Source organism: Microtus ochrogaster, chromosome 16 (genome assembly GCF_000317375.1).
Source record: "Microtus ochrogaster isolate Prairie Vole_2 chromosome 16, MicOch1.0, whole genome shotgun sequence".
NCBI classification, from domain to species: Eukaryota; Metazoa; Chordata; class Mammalia; order Rodentia; family Cricetidae; genus Microtus; species Microtus ochrogaster.
Genome location: NC_022018.1, coordinates 54,966,808 through 54,973,133, shown reverse-complemented (window position 1 = coordinate 54,973,133; position 6,326 = coordinate 54,966,808).

The following is a 6,326-nucleotide window of genomic DNA, read 5'->3' as shown; positions in this document are numbered from 1 at the left end:
TGGATCTCTGTGAGTTCGAGACCAGCCTGGTCTACAAGAGCTAGTTCCAGGACGGGCTCCAAAACCACAGAGAAACCCTGTCTCAAAAAAACAAAACAAAACAAAACAAAAACACATGCTTGTAAAATATGATGTTAGACACACACCTGTGTTTTATGCTCTCCTTCCTTTCCTTGAGTTAGAGTTCAATATAATTCTTTACTGTTCACTCATGATTTATACTCATGAATACGAACCTGCTCATGGCAAATGCATCATCTCATGGTGCATCTTCCAAGTGCTGGAGGAGCTGCCCCGGATGGAGCAGGTTTAAGCCCCTGTGTTCAGGCAGATCTTAGGCTTGGAAGTGAAAACAGTATAAGCACAAAGGGGAGTGAGATGCACAGCATGCTAGAAAGGGAACACATGTCATCGACAGGTAAACAAAGGGAGAAGTGGCAGGAATTGTGCAGGTGGCCCCATGGGGAAGGTCCCCGACCTCCTGTGAAGAGCTGTAGAGAATCCCATCTTATCCTGGGAGGGCTATGTTGGTTGGTTATTTTCCCTCCGGTGATGGAGCAATCTAAATGTTCTGATTCCAGCAATTCAGCAGAGCCTAACAGATAGGAGGAGACTGGCAAGAAGCAGGTGCCCACCGTGGGCGGGGCATGTACTGTGATGAGCAATTTTCTCTAGTTAAAACATAACCACTCACCAAGGTAAAGGACTGAAGAACTGGTCTATTCACAGAACTGGATTTATGCTGCTTCTAGACTTTTCTTCACAGGAAATACATGTATAGTTTGTGGATGTTGGGATAGACTATTTTTGCTCTAGGAATGATAAAGTTGTCACTCATGCTAACTCAGTGGTAACAGATTATGCGATGTAGAGGTATTTCATTTGTATTTTAATAAATAAAGCTTGCCTGAAGATCAGAGAATAAAACAGCTGCCCTGGTCAGCCTTACAGACCAGGCAGTGGTGACACACACCTTTAATCCCAGTAGCCACACTAGTTTGCCATAGAAACTGGGCAGTAGTGGTGCACACCTTTCATCCCAGACCTGGAGAATATAAAATGGGAGGAGACAGCTCTCAGTCAGTCTCATTCTGAGATTCCTGGAAGCATTTTGTACTGAGGTAGAGGTAAGAGCCAGTGGCCGGCTGTTTTGCTTTGCTGACCTTTAGGTTGAACCCCAATATCTGTCTCTGGGTTTTTATTAATTGTGCTACAATGCATTTTGTTATAAGTGATTTTAAGATATAAGTTGGTATGTATATATATACTATAAAATTATTAAGCTAGAACCAGTATTTTTCATAAAAATCTAACAAACTTGTTAAATTTTGAGTCTCTATGACTATCAACTATTAGACTTAATATTACTAAAATATATACTATCTAATTAAGTCTCTGAGCAGAATTATTACTACAATATAGTCTATATAATCAAGTTTCTGACAGATGCAACATGATAAAAACTCATTAGAAATGTTACTTTTTATGGTTTTGAGATGCTATTTTAAAGAAATATGTAATGTTTATGTGTATAAATGATACCCATAATTTGTCTGAAGTATATAGTGAAAAAGCTCATAAACTAAATCTTATGGGCTGGAGAGATGACTCAGCAGTTAAGAGCACTGGCTGCTTTTCCAGAAGTCCCAAGTTTAATTCCCAGCAATGGCATGGTTGCTCACAACCATCTGTAATGAGATCTGGTGCCCTCTTCTGGCATGAAGTTGTACATTTAGATAGAGCACTAATATACATAACATAAATAAATCAAAAAAAGAAAACAAGCTTAGTAAGAAAGGTAAATCTTAAAAGAAAGATTTATATGAAGTTAAGTCAGTAATAACCAAAATGTTGTTTACAACGAATCTTAAAATGCTTTGTAATAAAGCAGTTTGATGGTCCACGTGCAGTGAAATTGAGAAGGATCTGTCTCACTGTGTTAACTGTCTTTAACAGCACAGGCTCGGTCTTATACTAACCAGCACAAGCAAGGTTAATCAGTGATGGCTGGAGGTCAAAGGCTCAGAGGCTGAGCAGCGTCAGGATAATGAGAGCCACACAGGACATGGTTCTGGGCCAAGTGAAGATGGCACAGCCACCACCCAAGGACTGGGTGTGCACAGTGTCACCGTGGGAATGAGGGATTTGCTGTGACCACCTTTTCTGATTCGCTCCAACAGAAGCCATAGATCAGGACTTTCAATGCAAAGTTTTCTAGTGTTTTGAATGTTGGCAACTAAGTTATTATTAAGGTGATATATGGCTCAAAGTTGTCACATACCAGGCTTGTGACTCTGGGCAGTAATTTGTGCCTTGCGTGTAGGGCTTTCCTATATAAAATATGCATCTCGATAAACCTTACTTAGAAAGAATAAAAACAAAAATGATGAAAATAGGCTTGCTTGTAGCGATAATGCTGATTGGCCTGTATCCCAAGGCCCAAACTCTCAGTTCCTCACTGCCCCATGTCAATCATGATGTTCTAAGATGTTTATCTTAGGTGAGGCTGAGCTCAGGGTGGTGGAAACATTGGGGTGAGGTAGATACAGTTCCCCAATCAAGTTATTCAGACTGAAGGAGTAAGGGATGAAAACCCAGACTAGAATCAGGTGATCTCAGCAGAAGACAGGCCTAGAGGAACTGGTCCATCCTGGGAGTGTACTGGGGAGGATTCTGGGAATAGGGGACAGATTAGCCAATGGTCAAAGGATAAACTGGAGAAGAGGTGGGGAAAGGGACCAACCAGCATGTGTGACTGCCTGAAGCCCTGTGGTGATATTTCATTTGTATTTTAATAAATAAAGCTTGCCTGAAGATCAGAGAGTAAAACAGCCGCCCTGGTGAGCCTTCAGACCAGGCAGTGTAGATCAGTGAAGGATTATGGGAGATAGACACTTTCTTTAATCAGTCCTGCCTCTTATTACTGAATGATTTCAGGCAAGTGCCTTCTCCTTTGAAATAGGCCGATAAAACTTGCGCCAGAGTTGGTCCATAGAGGGCACTAATGGAACAATATTTCCTTCTTGCTGCTTTTTTTTTTTGGTATGTGATGTGTTTCATTTTAACCAATATGAACAGTAATAATGGTATTTATCACACTGGGGTGAAAATAAAATATTTTTATGCTGGCTTTGACTCAGAAACCCCCATCTTCAGGAAATTGGCTTTGCTTTGATGTAGTTTCATACAGCTAATTAATTCTATAATTTGTACGTTAGCTTAATGACCTCTTACCCTGCCATTGAATCTTATACACTAATTATATGCTAAATCTGGGTTTAGAAATAATGTGTACGGATATGAAGCCTGTTTCGTTTCGATTTATGAATTTGTTTTCACTCTTCCAAGTAGTCAAAAATTTCTAATTAAAAAAAAATTGATGTTGCCTCCTTGTCCGAATCTGTGTGTTTGAGGAGTTAGTTTTGACTCTTTAGGGATTGATAGAATACTTACTCTGTTATAGTTAAGAATTGCCGCAGATATGGCTTCATTGTGTCCCCAAAGGTTCATGTGTTAGAAGTCTCCAGTGCGCCATGCTAAGCCAGTAGAACCTTAAGGATATGAAGCCGAGTGGGAGGTCAGCGGGTCCTAGGTCATTGCTGTAGGAAGGGTTAACACGGCTCTTAGAGAGACTGGCTTAGTTCCTGCAAAACTGAGCTGTGGAAAAGAGAATGCCTGGGCCTCCACTCTCCCACTCCCTGCCTTCTCCCGTGACCTTTCTTTCTAGCACACACCCCCGCCTTCAGACCTGTCACCCTGTGATAGAGTCAGAGGTCCTCTTCCAAGAGCCAAGGAGACAAGCACCCCATGCTCCAGAATCCCCAGGACTGTGAGAACATTCCATCTCGGCTCTGTTTTAATAAACCTGATCTTAGATATTCATTGTAGCCACGGAAGACGGACTAACACAGCTTCCTCTCTTCGCCAAGTGGAGATTGTGTCCACAGAGTCTTAACCAGAACTTTGTTCTGTGGCTTTGGGCAGACACATTTCCCTTTCATCCCTCCGTCTTTCCATCCACACAGGATTCTTATGGAATATTATGTCATGGCTACAACCCAAGGCCTTGCAGGTCGGTGGTTTTGACTTGTTACTGAGCTGGGGTGCACACATGTCACCCAGGGAAAAGTAAATTCAGGATGCTCCTTGCTTCTGCCACATCTTGCAGCAGTTTTTCAGCTGATCTTCTTTGGCAAAAATGAGCCAACACTGGCTGCCTCAGGCCACAAGAGGGCTTCATCGTGCAGGTGATGGATGAGTCCACAGGCCAGAGAGGAGCTCTGGTCCACCAGGCCTTACCGATTAGCAGCAACAGCCTGGGGATGCAGCAGCAACACCTAACAGGGGGGGTCACTATTGTTGGTTCAGTTCTGACATCTTTTTTTTTTTTATCTTATTGTGATAAAATAACACAAAATTTACCACGTCAACTGCTCGAAGCACACTCACAGTGCGGTGGCCTCATCACTGCCAGCTGCCACAGAACTCTGTTAATGAGAAAATGAGACCCCCCCCCCTCCGCAGTATCTGTGTACTGGGGTCAAACACAGGCAGTTGATCGAGGGAAGGGAAAGACACACTGCTTGATTGTTTAATCTATTGCATGTGGTTGATGTTAAGGATGGAATTTTATAAATGAGATCGGGAAGATGTGTTAGCAGGTAAATTATGCAGGCTAACCTGTCAGGGAGAAATCCTGGGACTCTTTGTATTCAGCTTTTCTCTTTGCTGCCTAGGCAAATGAAAACAATGCTCGCAGTTCATTTAAATAAAAGTAAAACACGACACATGCCCTTCCTCCTCCTCCTCCTCCTCCTCCTGATCAGAGGCTGCTTTCTGAATGTGAGCCACAGGAGTTCACCGTGGCTATGCTAAGCACAGGGGACTACACTGGATGGTCATACTAGCTGGAGAGGTGGCTGGAAATGGACTAGGAAGCAGTGAGCAAACCAGATGCAGAAATGGTTTTCAAGACCTCAAGGCCCACCTCTAATGACCAACTTCCTGCAGCGAAACTCCACCTCCTAAGATTTGACAACTTCCTAAGGAACCATGGGAAAGGCCTGGGAACAGGAATTGCTTCCAGAACCAAAGAGTCCCCCTGGGGACTGTCACATATCTTTTGGGCCCAGTGGAAATGCTCGTAGCTTTAGTTTCTCCACAGAGCATCTATTTCCAGCCTGAAGAGTTCTGCTTCAGCAGTATGTTCGCAAGGATTCCTGTCAGGCATCATATTGTCCATAAGTGGGTACAAAAGGCTCTCTGTAGGGACTGAGACAGTTTCTGAACACAGTGTAAAAAGCTTTTGTGAATTAACATTTATTGTATCTTGGCTTAGGTCTTCCTTCTCTTTTTTTTTTTCTAAGTTCCTTCTTTGCTTTTTACACAAGGACCCGCACTGTCCTGTGTGCAAAAGGTAGCTGTCGTTTAACACTGAAATAGAAACTCCACGATCATGGAGATGTTTGCTTTCTTATGGCTGTGATCTTAGCACATGCTAGCTGGCTAGTAACAGACGCTCAATGACATTTATAGATGATGACATGCTGACATTTGCAATGGTTATATCTCTTATCAAAGAACTGACTATGCTCCTGACCCCCAAAGCCAGTCTAGGCCAAACAAGATTCTCCATCTCTCAAACTAAGGGATTTAGATGGGAGACAGAGAACTTGGGTGTCCTTACCACAAGAGGGGCCAGGGCTAGGACCTGTGTAAGAGGCAGAGCTGTGTCAGCAGAAAAAGAAAACCCATGGGACAGCAAGACAGCTTAGCTGATAAAGGCGCTTGCTGCTCGGTGGGACAGCCTTAGCTTAACTCCCAGAATGCTCACCCACTGTGGAAGGAGAATTGTCCCATGAGTTGTCTGTCCTCTGGTCTCCACATGTGCGCTATGGCACATGAGTGCCTTGTACAGGAATATATAGATGTAAAACATGTTATTAAAAGAAAAAAATCCAAATGAGAACCCATATCCCCAAGCTGTGTTGTTCACCTCCCAACTCCAGTTGCCCTTGCCTGCCAAGAATCTTTTGGCTTTTTAGGTTTAAATAAAATAAAATGTCAAGAATAAAATGTAAAAGTTGAGATCTTTCTTTGCTTTTTGACCTCAAACAACAGAGGACAGTAAAGTTCCTTCAGATAGGAACCCAGGGAGGACAGTGATTCTCCCAAGATGGAAAACCAGGGAGGTGATACCGGCAGACAGATACATCCACTTCCTGCTTCAAGAGAAGTTCCCATCCATGTGCAGTCTGGGAGACTCTCCAAACTGAAGAGTCAAAGAAAATGTCTAAAATTGCAAGAGAGAGGGGGAGGGAGAGAAA